The following is a 14,954-nucleotide window of genomic DNA, read 5'->3' on the forward strand; positions in this document are numbered from 1 at the left end:
AATAATAGTAAATACTGAAGCACTAAGACCAGTACCGGGCAGACTTGCACGGTCTTTGTCTGTATATGGCCCTTTGGTTAAGGATGGCCTAGGGAGGGCTTCAATGGCTGGGAGGGTGTAGATGGGCTGGAGTGAGCTTTGACGGAGATTTCAATAGTTAGAACCTAAGAACAGTATCGAGCAGAGCTTTGGATGCTTGCCCAGAAATAGCTAAGAAGAAGGAAAATAAATAAATAAATTGAATCAGGTTGGGCAGACTGGATGGACCATTCGGGTCTTTATCTGCCATCATCTACTATGTTACTATGTAAGGGAATACATAAATGGTATAGTGTAAATGCATGAGAGGTGTTCAGAAAGGGGGGAGTATGGGAGAGGAATGTCTGGTGCTGCTATTTACTACAACTGTACTACTGCTTAACATTTCTATAGCATTACTAAACGTATACAGCGCTATACATCAAAACATAGAAGAGACAGCCCCAGTTCAAAAGAGCTTACAATCTAGTCAAGACAGTGCTCAGGTGGGGGAATTACAGAGGGAATTATAAGACATATATTGGTGCTTAGAAAGTGGGTTGGAGTTTGGAATTGAAAGCATCTTCAAAGGATTGGGCTTTGAGTCTGGATTTGAGTACTGCCAGAGATGGAGCTTGACATACTGAGTCAGGCAGTTTGTTCCAGGCATATGGTGCAAAAAAGTAGAAGGAATGGAGTCCGGAGTTGGCCGATTAGTAGGGTACAGATAAGAGGGATTTTTACAATGAATGGAGTACCGGGGGGAGTGCGTGGAGAGAGGAGAGATACTGAGGAGAGGTGGAACAACACCACTTGTAGGTCAGTAAGATGAGTTTGAACTGTATGCGGAAATAGAGCGGGAACCAATTAAGTGACTTGAGGAGAGGGATAATGTGGGCATAGCAACATTGGCGGAATATGGGGGCGTGCAGCAGAGTTCTGAACAGCTTGAAGGGGAGAGAGATAGTTTAGCAGAAGGCCAGTAAGAAGCAAGTTGCAGATGTCTACACAAGAAGTGATGAGGGTCTTGGCATTGCGCTCAGAAAGGAAGGGATCTGACTTCAGCGATATTGAAGAGAAAGAAATGACAGGTTTTGGCAGTCTGTTGGATATGTGAAGAAAAGGAGAGAGATGAGTCAAAGATTGGCCCAAGGTTATGAGCTTTTTTACCATGGTAGAGTACTGATTGCATTTTCTCTCTCCCCCCCCCCCCCCACTCGACTTTGCCTGCAAATTCTGGTGAGGGTATGAAGTCTCAGTCTGGCCTGTAGGACTGAGGAGCACTCTGAAGTTGCAAGCTACCTGGGTTTCCAGGCTTGTCTCCTCTCACCTTTGATTCTGCATCCCCAACCCTATATGTCATGTCTGTCTGTCCAAGATAGATTGTAAGCTCTTCCGAGCAGGGACCATCTATATGTGTCAAAATGTACAGTGCTGCTTTTGCCTTTCAGTGCTATATAAGTGATAACTAGTGGTAGTAGTAGTTGTCTGAGGTAGAAGTTCTCTGGCTGCAGTTTCAGCCCATTGTAAACCATTTAGCTATTGCCTGATAGATAGTATATCAAATGTGAAATAAACTTGGTAAGAGAGAAGTAGTTTTTTAAGGTTTCTGGGGCTAAGAACAGGGTCCCCCACCTCTAAAATCCTATTCCACAAATTTGTTGACCCCTTATTTGGCTCCCACAGGCCGTTTTTGGTGCTAAAATCGCTGCCACAGTTGCCATCATGGATTTCCCTATTTTAGAATTAAAGCCTCTATCTACCTCAAAACACTTCGATTTGGCTCAAAATTAATCTAGAGGGACTTCCCAGGCCAGGATATCCAGGATTCATGCCATATTTGTACTGGATGGATGTTCCACGGGTCAGGAGGCATGTGAGGGAGGGTGGGAGCCATTGACAGCTTTCTCTAGTCCCTCGAGTTCCAGGTCAAAAATCCGTATTGTAGCTGGGAAATGGTGTAAGCGTGTCCCCAGTGAAGCGTAGTCACGCATCACTAGGGACACCCCAGAGTGAAACACAGGAGCACATGCAAGGGCCCTGTGGGCATCCTGGTCTGTCTTTTGCTCCAGAATTTATAAGTATGATGTATGAAGCGTACTTAAATTACAGTGGTCGCAGTGCCTCCTTAGGGGTCATGGTTGTTTTAGCACCAGGGGTTCCCCCCTAACAGCGCAGTTTCCCCACAGCAGAATAATGTGCAAGTGTTTGCTAATCCAGAACAATTGAACTAGACACATCCCACTGTACCCTATTGCCTTAGTCTTCTGTTCCTTGTTAATTTTCTATCCCCCACCTCTTTTACTAAGGCGTGCTAGTCGTTTTAGTGTGTGCTATATATTAGTGCACGCTAAATGCGAACACATCCATACAATATAATGGACGCATTAGCATTTAGTGCATGCTATAACAGCGTAGCGTGCCTTAGTAAAAGGACTCCTATATGTCTTGTTTTCTAACTGTTATGTATATTACCTTGTAACCCATTCTGGGCTCTTTGAGGAGGATGGGATATAAATTCAATTAAATAAATATATAAAGATATAGGGGTATAGTCAGAATGTGGTTTTGGCATCTAAAAGCTAATTAAAAAATGTACTAGTTCAATAAAATGGTATCATATTTTCCATCTTTGTTTTATTTCTTTTCGTTAATTTGTAAAGTGTTGATTGTTATTTATCTCTTTTTTTTTTTTTTTTTACCAAATTTGCATCTGATATCTTTATATTTTGCATAGTATTAGGGGGCATGCATCACTGTTTCTGTTTCTGTGGTGTTACACTGTATGCAGAGTCTGGCTTCTTGGCAGTTCAGTTTAAATTTTGTCTACATATTTCTAATTTTAGTTTGTTATTACTTATTCCATTCTGGACAAGGGTGTATCTGTGTTCTGTATGAATGAAAAAGATATGATTTTCTATTAGCATTGTCTGTACAGAATCGATCTGTTCTAATCTGTTCCAGTGCTCACTGCAGTATTTAAGATGCTGCCTTTTCCTTGTGGTGTGACTCATAGATTATTCCTAAAGATATTTTTCATATAAAGGAGGGGGGAGGTAAAAAATGTTTGGCCTTGGGTGTCAAATATACTATCTATGGCACTGATCATCTTATTTAATTTTTTTAAAAAGTGTATAATTAATGTTCAGACAAGAAGAATAGATACAAAGTCACATTGCGCACTGCACAGTGGTGCACAATTTCTCTAGAGTAACATATGTATAGCCCTGGTCTCCCGCACATGGCACATGGCACAGGGGCTCTTGCCAGCTCTTCGGGTTGGGGGTGGGGTTGCCTGACTGACACCAGAGCTCACAAAAAGAATAATTTTGCAATATAATGATGGTGTTTACCGTCCCTCGCAGACTCACAATTCATACCTGAGTTTGTGTATACGCCGGGGCTGGATAAATCCAGTAGGCTGGAGGATGGTCAACTCCAGGGCTTCACTCACCCTGCTTGAACTCTTCACTGTCCATTCAGATAAACAACAGCTCAGTCCAACACACGAGTGAACCAAAACTGGAGCTTTATTTATATTAATTCAGGAACAATCTTAAACTATTTACACTCTCTCCGTGAAAGGCAGATACCCTGGTTCCATCAAAGATTTTCCCCTATCACCTCCAATTCACTTTAGAGTCCATTATTTACAGATTCTTTAGTAAGACTACAGACAATTTGGTTCCATCAATAGATTTCCCTCTGTTACTTCCAATTCCCTTCTGAGAGTCTCCCTCATTTGGCGAAAGAAAGGAACAACCAAAAAGCCAGAATCACACTCTCTCCTTCTCTTTTATAATATCCCCCTCATTCCTGGGAAAAGGGATCTCCAGCTGCTCCCAGAGAGCTTCTCTAGCCACAGTCAAAATTCAGTGACCACCTGAAAAATCCTCTACCGCTGCTTTTATAGCAGAGGTATTTTTCAGGGGGTCACATATGAATAGGCAATACTACAAATATTACACTAGGCCCTAAAACACCAACATACCTATGTTTATAAATTCAACATTAACATTTTTTTCTATCTTTGTTTGTCAGATGTTTTATTTTTCTGTCATGTTGGTTACAGTTTCTCTTTTCTACGTTCTTCTCTGACTTCTGCAAATTTTGTTTCCTGTGGCCTCACTCCTCCTTGTCTTCTTCCAGTAGCTCACTATATCTGTCTCTGACATACTGATCTTTCTGTTAAAGCTCTCTCCACCCTTCCTTTCAGTCTCTCTATGCATTCAAACTTTATCCTCTCCCTCTATTCATTTTCAGTTTTCAACCTATCAACCTTCCTTCTGCTGTTACTTCCTAGATCTTCCATTTCCCAACTAACTCCTTCAACAGTGTCTTCTTCCATCGCTTTTACCTACTTCCTATTACAATATTTCTACCCCTGCACGCACTACCTTCTGCTCTCTAATATCTTTGACAACCCTTCCTCTCTCACATGGTTCCACCATTCTTGTCAGGCGTCAAGGTAGGAGCCGGTGATAGTGAGGGGAGTTACTAGTATTGCATCTCTTTTTCTCTTTCATACCCTTGACCCCCCTCACTCCTAGTACTGCATCTCTCTCTTACCCTTTGCTCCTTCCTCCTAATATTGCATCTCTATCTTACCCTTTGTTCCCTTCCTCTCTCCCAGTATTACATCTCCCTCTTTTTCTTACTGTTTGCTTCCCTCCTCCCAGTACTGCATCTCTTTAACTCTCTGACTGACTGACACCAGAGCTCACAAAATGAATAATTTTGCAATATAATGATGGTGTTTATCGTCCCTCGCAGACTCACAATTCATACCTGAGTTTGTGTATACGCCGGGGCTGGATAAATCCAGTAGGCTGGAGGATGGTCAACTCCAGGGCTTCACTCACCCTGCTTGAACTCTTCACTGTCCATTCAGATAAACAACAGCTCAGTCCAACACACGAGTGAACCAAAACTGGAGCTTTATTTATATTAATTCAGGAACAATCTTAAACTATTTACACTCTCTCCGTGAAAGGCAGATACCCTAGTTCCATCAAAGATTTTCCCCTATCACCTCCAATTCACTTTAGAGTCCATTATTTACAGATTCTTTAGTAAGACTACAGACAATTTGGTTCCATCAATAGATTTCCCTCTGTTACTTCCAATTCCCTTCTGAGAGTCTCCCTCATTTGGCGAAAGAAAGGAACAACCAAAAAGCCAGAATCACACTCTCTCCTTCTCTTTTATAATATCCCCCTCATTCCTGGGGAAAGGGATCTCCAGCTGCTCCCAGAGAGCTTCTCTAGCCACAGTCAAAATTCAGTGACCACCTGAAAAATCCTCTACCGCTGCTTTTATAGCAGAGGTATTTTTCAGGGGGTCACATATGAATAGGCAATACTACAAATATTACACTAGGCCCTAAAACACCAACATACCTATGTTTATAAATTCAACATTAACATTTTTTTTCTATCTTTGTTTGTCAGATGTTTTATTTTTGGGGGAGAGTGTGGCGCAGTGGTTAAAGCTACAGCCTCAGCACCCTGAGGTTGTGGGTTCAATCCCACGCTGCTCCTTGTGACACTGGGCAAGTCACTTAATCCCCCCATTGCCCCAGGTACATTAGATAGATTGTGAGCCCACCGGGACAGACAGGGAAAAATGCTTGAGTACCTGAATAAATCCATGTAAACCGTTCTGAGCTCCCCTGAGAGAACGGTATAGAAAATTGAATAAATAAATAAAATAAACTCTCACCCTTTACTCCCTCCCTCCCAGAACTGCATCTCTCTCTCTCTCACCCTTTACCCCCTCCCTCCTAATACTACACATCTTTCTCACCCTTTCCCCTTCCCTCCCAGTATTGCATCTCTCTCTTACCCTCTACCCCTCCCTCTCAATACTGTATCTCTCATTATTTCTTTCTTACCCTTTACCCCCTCCCTCCCAGTATTGTATTTCTCTGTAACAGGAAGAAAAATTAATAAATTTGGAACACTTATAGGGGATAGGCAGGATGGGAGTGCTGAGGGCTGCTTGGGGGATGGGATTGTGTGCAGAGTCTGTGAGCTGCAGGGATATCAGAGAGATGAGAGACAGAGAGTCTGCAGCAGGAAGCTTGGGGAAAGCTGCACATAATAGCACCTCTACCATTAAGAGCCCCAGAACTGTTATTGTGAGCTATAGGAAAGCAGAGGGCTTAAGGCAGCACAAGTTATTGGTGAGGAAATGTTTTGTAGCTGCTGGGTGAGAATTTCTGTCAGCTCTTGAGTGTGTGTGTGTGTGTGTGTGATACTGCAAATTAAACCTGCTTATGGGCTGTTGAACTGAGATATATAATAAGAAGGCTGTGAAGGACATTTCTAAATTAAATACGGAGCTATATTTCAAAGGAAAATTGACAAATTTTTAAAGTGAGCTTCAGAATTTAAACTCAATTTTTGTGACTCCTGTTGCTAAAATGAAGTATTAAGTACTGGGAAATAGAGTGTTTTAATCCCTTCACTGTGTAAGACCACTGATTCAACTCAGATTGTCTAATATCATTAGTGTTTAAGGGAAATGTTTTATATTTAATCTGAGAATTGAAGGCTTGGGGCAAGATGGCGACTTGATTGAATGCACAGGAGGAAGCTCCAGATGAGCAATGACATCACTGGTTTACAGTGATGGTGAAGAGGAAGAGAAAGCCGCATACCGTACTTACCCAGCTGAGCAGGCTTCCTCTCTGGCTTTGGGACAACGTACGCTGGAAGGATTCCTTTTTCCTAAGGAACAAAAGCTTCGGGAGCATGAGCAGTGGAGGAAGAATTTGCTCATGGTGTTGACACCACACTAAGCCCCGAACAATGCGAGACTCCCTATCAGCCTTGTGGGGGAGCGCAGTATCAGTCGGGGAATGAAGTGTCGGATTCCAAAGTGGTTGCTGGGACTCCCTCTAATGCTTGGACACTGACTGCTCTCCTAACCAGATCAATGGGACACCCAGCAATGGGGTTTTTTTGTAGGAGCAGAAGGAGGAAGCCCAGAGAAAAGTTTTCCTCTTGGAGCGGGACCTGGAAACTCTGAAGACCTGGGTGCTGGAATTGGAGCTACCCTAAGGCTGAAGAAGAAATCTGAGAAGATCACACTAGAGGAGGTGTGGGATGCTGTGTTTGTTGGAAGCTGAACTGACTGCACAGTTAGATAATGTTCTGCAGATTCCTGAATTGGTAAAGAATCAGGTAAAGCAATCTGGGGACTTAGTCACTAATATAGAGGCTCGAGTTCAACATATGAAAGGAACATTCTTGAAAGTACAATCTACTCAAATGGCTTTGGTTAAAGACAATATGAATATCCACCAAAAATTGGAGAGATTAGAAAATTATGAGCGTAGGTTGAACTTGAGGTTGTTGAATTTCCATAATCTCCTATGTTATCACTTATTGAAATGTTAAACAAATATTTAAAATTTTTATACATATACCATCTGAGTCAATTCTCCCAATTACCAAAGCCTTTTATGTGAACTCTAGTAGCCCGCTGGTTAATTTAGTTCAAGAACAGAAACCGGGAGCCAATTTTGATCTTACTGGCTTCCTGGAGGATTCCAGATTAGCAGTGACTACATCTACCCTTATTGCATCCTTTGCGTTGGAATATGATAGGAATTGGATTCTTCATTTGTATTTTTGATTTAAGAATATTCAGTGGTAATTTTTCATGACCTTTGTAGAGCCACACAACTGAGAAGAAAGGCCTTTTTGGCATTAAATCTCAGATGTTGGATCTCAAAGGGATGTTTTTCCTCCAGTTTTCATGTAAATGTATTGTTAAAATGTCTGATAGAACTTATGTATTCTTAGACCCAGAACATTTAAATAATTTTCTTGAGGCAAAGCAACTTCCAGTTCCTATAGCTATATCCACCCCCTCAGATGGTAGTGTAAATGTTGCGATAGAAACATTCTTCTAATATTGTTTTGTATATCTCTCCTCCATGATTTCTGTAATCTTGCCTCCTACTATCCTTTTTTCCTATAATAGAGGTTAATATAGAGATACACTTTTTAAAAAAATTACCTTAATCATTTGCTATTGGAATTTTCCAATTGTAATACTATATTCTTTATCAAGTGTAAACTTGTACTATTTGATAATTGCATATATTAAAAAAAAAAAAAAAAGAACTGAAGGCTTAAAACTTTAAGAGTAGTCTTAGAATTCTGAAAGGTTCTTTGGTATAGAGCTGTTTCCAGTTAGTATTACTGATATACTGGCAGGTTCTGTGGAATTGTGAGATAATCACAATTTTCATTTGGCTGCTGGATCCAGGGTCAGTCGTCTCTGTACAGTGTCTCTACTCTCTGTGACATAATTTTCTTTTTCCTTAGGGGCAGGACAGATGTGGGATGCTGTACAGAAAAGATTAACCTTGGAGCTTGGCAGCCTAAGGAGCTTATGGAGACTAACATTGGAGCTGGCAATCACAGGAGGACAACTACATGTGGAACTGTCACGTGGGGTGGGGGTTGAAGGGGAGGAGAATGGAAGAAGATAAGTCATCCGGATACTCAGGGAGGGCTAGTTGAGGCTCAGGGTTGGGATCCTCTTCACCATTACCAAGGGAATGCCATGATAAAATCCTCGTTCCTGTGGCACTACTGTGGAACAGTCTACACTACTATTGTTGTGGTATTCCTGAGGGATTTTTTTAAAAGTTCTCCCCATCACCACTGTAACTGTGGTAATACCATGGTAAGTGTTCCTATGTCACTCTTTAGAAATGTAGTGGAGCTCTTCTTAAGGAATATAAGAATATTATGGGCCATGCTAGGTGAGACCAAAGGTCTATCAAACCCATCGTCCTGCCTCTAAAAGTGGTCAGTTTGGTTATAGCTTCCTCACAGGATACCAAAGAGAGATCCTTTCTCAGCTTTACTTTTTCTTCTTTTCAAATTTGGATTTCTGAAAATCATCCAGTGAGATTTAGCATTTAAAGTCCACTAATAGTTTATCCTGATTTGGTTGCTGGCAGTATTCCATTTTTAATTTCCCAAGTGTACTGAATTTGCAAATTGATTTTTAATTCTTTAAACATGAAGCAATTCAAGTCTCAATATATCTGGTTTCTGTTCTTGTTCATTTTCCATTTCACAGTAATGTTTTCTCTCTCAAAAACAAGTAAGGGACTCAGTCTATGCACAGACACTAGAAGAGATGGAAAATTGGAAGATGCCAGTAATGCATAATGCAGTACAGAAGATAACACTTTAAAAGGAGATTTCTTGGAAGTACATTTTGCTTAAGTATTCCTTCTTAAGTTATTTGCTGAAATTAGATTAAAGTAAAAGATTTTTAGTTATCCAAATTAGATAACAGTTATTTATTGTCCATCTTTCTCTTCATGTCCTCTAAACCAGTGTTTCCCAACCCTGTCCTGGAGGACCACCGGCCAGTCGGATTTTTCAGGATAGCCCTAATTAATATGCATGAGAGAGATCAGCCTATAATGGAAGTGCCAGGCATGCAAATCTGCTCCATGCATATTCATTAGTCCCAGCGGATGACCCCGGTTCCAAAAGCAACGGATCAGCATCCCCCCAAGCGCAGAGTGGTTGTCATTGGGAACTCCCTGCTGCGGGGCACCGAGGGACCAGTATGTAAATGGGATCTACAATCAAGAGAGGTTTGCTGTCTTCCAGGAGCCAGGATCCAGGACGTGACCACCTGCTTAGGAAGACTGATCAAGCCCCAAAACCACTACCCAATGCTCCTCATCCACGTTGGGACGAATGACACCGCCAGAAACACCCCGGATCAGATAACAGAAGACTTTAGAGCCCTAGGTAAGAAGCTGAAACAGATGGAGGCACCGGTGGTCTTCTCCTCTATCCTTCCAGTAAGAGGCAAAGGGAGAGCTAGGGAAGAACGTATCCAGTGGACAAATGAGTGGCTATATGGATGGTGCAGAGAGATGAACTTCGGCTTCCTGGACCATGGAGAGACACTTCAAGGACTGCAGGGATCAGACGGGCTACACCTGACCAGAAGAGGGAAGAACATCTTTGGACAACGTCTGGCTCGCCTGCTCCGGAGGGCTTTAAACTAGGTGAGCTGGGGGAGGAGACCCACTCTCATCCTGATAGGGTAAATAACCACTCAATTTTTAAGTCTGAGGTAAGTATTTGTGTCAAAGACAGTACTGAGGGGGACAAAGTAACTCGAATGGGAAAATCTCCATGCAGACCGGACAAACATAGCAAATGGATGGCTATGCATGTTAATGCATGTAGTTTAGGCAATAAAATTCTGGAATTGGAAACAGAAATGAGAAATGCCGACCTAGATGTGGTGGCGATAACGGAAACCTGGGTCTCGGAGTCCCATGGATGGGATATGGCTATACCAGGTTATAACATGCTCCATCGAGATAGAGAAGGCAAAACCGGAGGAGGGGTAGCACTATACATCAGAGAGGACATCAAAGTTACCAGGATCATAGAAGTCAAGTATACGGGGGAATCCCTCTGGGTGAACCTTGCCAGAGGCAATGACAAATGCCTGTATCTTGGTGTTGTGTACAGACCTCCAAGACAACAAGACAACATAGAGAAGGAACTCATCGAAGACATCGAGACCATCACTCTGCGTGGAGACACTGTGCTCTTGGGGGACTTCAATTTGTCCGATGTAGACTAGAACAAACTTTCTGCCATGACCAGCGGCAGCAGGAAACTACTAGCCTCCATACAAGGAGCACGCCTCAAACAGATGGTACTGGAGCTCACCAGGGATCGGGCAATTCTGGACCTGTTGCTCACCAATGGAGACAGTGTCACAAAGGTTTCAGTAGGTGAGGCTTTGGCCTTCAGTGACCACAACATGGTGTGGTTTCACCTCAGAAAGGGAGTCACTAGGTCAAATACATCGACAAAGGTCCTTAACTTTAAGGGAGCTAACTTCCAGAACATGGGAAATTTTGTCTATGAGGCACTGCAAAACCAGGACACAATGCACAGTGTGGAGGTACTGTGGTTGGCTCTGAAATCTACCCTGCAAGAAGCAACCAACATCTACATAAAGACCATGAGTAAATGACGGAGAAATAACAGACCACAATGGTTCTCCGCAGAAATCTCAGAACTAGTAAAGCAGAAAAAAAGAGCATTTGTATCCTACAAACAATCACAATGACCGGAAGCTAAAGAAGCCTATCTGGAGAAATTTAGAACTGTTAAAACAGCAGTCAGGAATGCCAAACTCTGGATGGAAGAAAATTTAGCTAGGCATGTAAACAAAGGGGATAAATCCTTCTTCAGGTATGTTAGCGACAGAAAAAGAACACAGATGGGATTGTGTGCCTAAGGAAACCTGACGGTAACTATGTAGACTCGAACTCAGATAAAGCTGAACTACTCAATGGATACTTCTGCTCGGTCTTTACCTATGAGGCACCGGGATCCGGACCGCAGCTGCAAACAAGGGAGTGCTCAGAGGACCCGTTCTGGGATTTTGAATTTACCGCGAGCAATGTATACCATGAGCTATCGGGGCTAAAAGTGAACAAAGCCATGGGACCGGATAATCTACACCCCAGAGTGCTTTGGGAACTGAGAGATGTCCTGGCAGAGCCGTTGACTGCACTTTTCAATCTTTCCCTAAACAAGGGAAAGGTCCCCTTGGACTGGAAAACTGCTAACATGATTCCGCTCCACAAAAAGGGATGCAGGTCAGAGGCTTTAAATTACAGTCGTGAGTCTCACATCAATAGTGTGTAAACTTATGGAAACATTGATTAAAAACAGATTGGATACGATTCTAGATGACAAGAGGCTGAGGAATCCCCACCAGCATGAATTCACGAAGGGAAGGTCTTGTCAATTCAATCTGATAAGCTTCTTTGACTGGGTAACAAAACAACTGGACAGGGGAGAGTCCCTGGATATCGTGTATTTGGACTTCAGTAAGGCTTTTGATAGTGTCCCATACCGTAGGTTATTAAACAAGATGAAAACGATGGGACTTGGAAAAACATTGACTGCATGAGTTAAAGAGTGGCTCAGTGGTAGACTTCAGAGGGTGGAGGTAAATGGTACCCACTCAGAAATGTCGGAAGTGACCAGTGGAGTGCCGCAGGGCTCGGTCTTGGGACCGATACTGTTTAATATCTTTGTACGAGACCTGCCTCAGGGACTTTGAGGTAAAATTACACTATTCGCCGATGAAGCTAAGCTATGCAACATGGTTGACAGCACAACCATGCTCGACGCTATGAGGCAGGACCTACTTTTACTGGAACAATGATCTAATACTTGGTAACTGAGTTTTAACACCTGAATGGTGAAACCTTAACAAGAACTGTCACAGAACGAGACCTGGGTGTAATCATTAGCGAAGATATGAAGATTGCCACTCAAGAGGATAAAGCCTCGGCCAAGGCTAGACAAATGCTGGGTTGCGTCCGAAGAAGTTATGTCAGCCGAAAACCTGAAGTTATAATGCCATTGTACAGGACCATGGTGAGACCTCATCTGGATTACTATGTTCAGTTTTGGAGGCTGCATTATTAAAAGGATGTGAAGAGAATGGAATCGGTTCAGCGAATGGCCACTAAGATGGTCTCAGGACTCAAAGATCTCCCATATGAAGAACGTCTAAGCAGGCTGCAGTTATATTCTCTCGAAGAACGCAGAGAGAGGGGAGACATGATAGGGACGTTCAAATATCTTACAGGCCGTACCGAGGTGGAGGAAGATATCTTTTTTCTTATGAATCCCCTGGCAACAAGAGGGCATCCGCTCAAACTCAAGGGTGGGAGATTTCATGGTGACATCAGGAAATACTTCTTCACCGAAAGGGTGGTTGATCGTTGGAATGGCCTTCCACGTCAGGTAGTTGAAGCCAGCAACGTGTTCGACTTCAAGAAACAATGGGATAAACATGTGGGTTCACTTCGGGGAATTGCTTAGGGGAGTGTTCTTTTAAGAGGGCAGACGTGTTGGGCCGACGGCCCTTTTCTGCTGTCATACTCTATGTTTCTATGTTTTAACTAGAAGCAAGAGTGGGGAAAATTGAAATGGAACAGGCACATTGTTAAAATGATCATAAAACTGTTCAAGTTATAGAATATCTTTATATTGATTGTACTCTGGTTTAATTAAAATATTAATTAGAGAGGCTTTATTTGCTTAGCAACTGTGGTATATTTGACTAGAGCTGTCTTACTGGCTAAAGAGGTATTATTGGGAAATAAAATACTGTTGGGAGAAAATTTATTGGTCACAGTATAGTGTTCTTTTATTTATGCTTAATGTAATAGAAACACTTGTGGTGGTAATTGAATAAATATCCTGAAAGAAATCTAATTTTGGGGGGAGTAAAAAATTGAAGACTCTCTAATTATCCTTTCTTTTAATTAGGTAGTAAGGGATTTGGGGGTTTTAGTGAGTTAAGTTTCTTTCCCTTTAAGTTATTTAAGAAAAGGAAATAGATTCCAGGAAGTGCAGAATCCTAACTGGATCCAGCTTACAATATTACAATATCAGATAAGTTTTATATTTTTTAATTACATTAACTAATCTAAAATTCTGTTTTTTAAAAGAACTTATGCATTGTGAATGATTTAACAGAAATTTAGATTAATTAATGTAATTAAAAAATATTAAACTTATCTGATATTGTAATGCTGTTAGATTTGTAAGCTGGATCCAGTTAGGATTACAAGAAATTGGAAGAGTTTTGATACTTTAAATTTTCCTTTTGGTGGGCAAATTTGTGTTCTAGTTACAAATATTAAAAAATAAATGCAGAATTATTGGGGAATAATAAGGTATTTAAGTTAGTGTGGGGCCCGTTAGCAGCTTTTGTTGCATCTATTTAAGATATGTAATTATATATTTATGTCTTATATCTCTTTTAAATTAGGTTTGGTTCCCATACACATCTGGGGAGGGGAAAGGGGATACTGCATATATATTTGATGTATGTTTACATTTCTGAGTTATACAGGGTTGGGGGTAATGATGTCTTTTCATTTCTGTAGTTCAAAAGTGCTTTGTAATGGTTTGATATATTTCATATGTATATATTTATATTGCACTGTTCATATTAGAAAATAATAAAATTTATTCAAAATAAAAAAATAAAATTCTATTTTTTTTTACAAGAACTGATGCATTGTGAATGATTCAACAGAATTTTAGATTAGTTAATGTAATTAAAAAAATATTAAACTTATCTGATATTGTAATACTGTTAGATTTCTAAGCTGGATCCAGTTAGGATTACTAAAAAAAATATAAGAAAATCTTAAATCCACTGTCTGAACTGGTAATTTGTGAAGAACTGCCTGAGGGATAGGCCTGTTTAGCGACTACAACAATAGCTGGTAAGGTAGGGCAGGACTTCCACGCTGGGGGTGTGGTTACAATATCAGCTCTTTCCAATGTGTAATGCTACGGGATATCCTTGCAGTTGGATCGTCCTGAGAGGGAGGCATTGAGCTTTGTGACTCTCTTTTCTTTTCTGCATGGGGAGCCTGCTATGTTAAGCGAGCCCACACTCTTTTGATTCTGCACAGGTTTTCTTTTTGGTATATAATTGGTGGGGGGTGCTGAGCTCCTCCTCTCTTTTGTACTTTGTTCTCTGTATTACTGGTACACTATGGGCTCCTTTTACAAAGGCGCACTAGGGCCTTAACACACGGAATAACGCACGCTAAATTGCCGCATGCACTAGCAGCTATCGCCTCCTTTTGAGCAGGCGGTATATTTTCATCTAGCGCACTATAGCTTGTGCTAATCCGGTGTGTGCGCTAAAACTGCTAGCGCACCTATGTGCTGTTGTTGACGGCTATTGTATTTTTCACCTGATGCTTCTGTTTGCATATATCTTCATTGTGTCATACTTATTTCTCTTGTTGACTCTTTTTTTTTTTAGTTCAATCATCTTTATTGACAGTTTAACAATTTAGTTTACAACAATCAGTA

This window comes from Geotrypetes seraphini, chromosome 10 (assembly GCF_902459505.1).
Source record: "Geotrypetes seraphini chromosome 10, aGeoSer1.1, whole genome shotgun sequence".
NCBI lineage: Eukaryota > Metazoa > Chordata > Amphibia > Gymnophiona > Dermophiidae > Geotrypetes > Geotrypetes seraphini.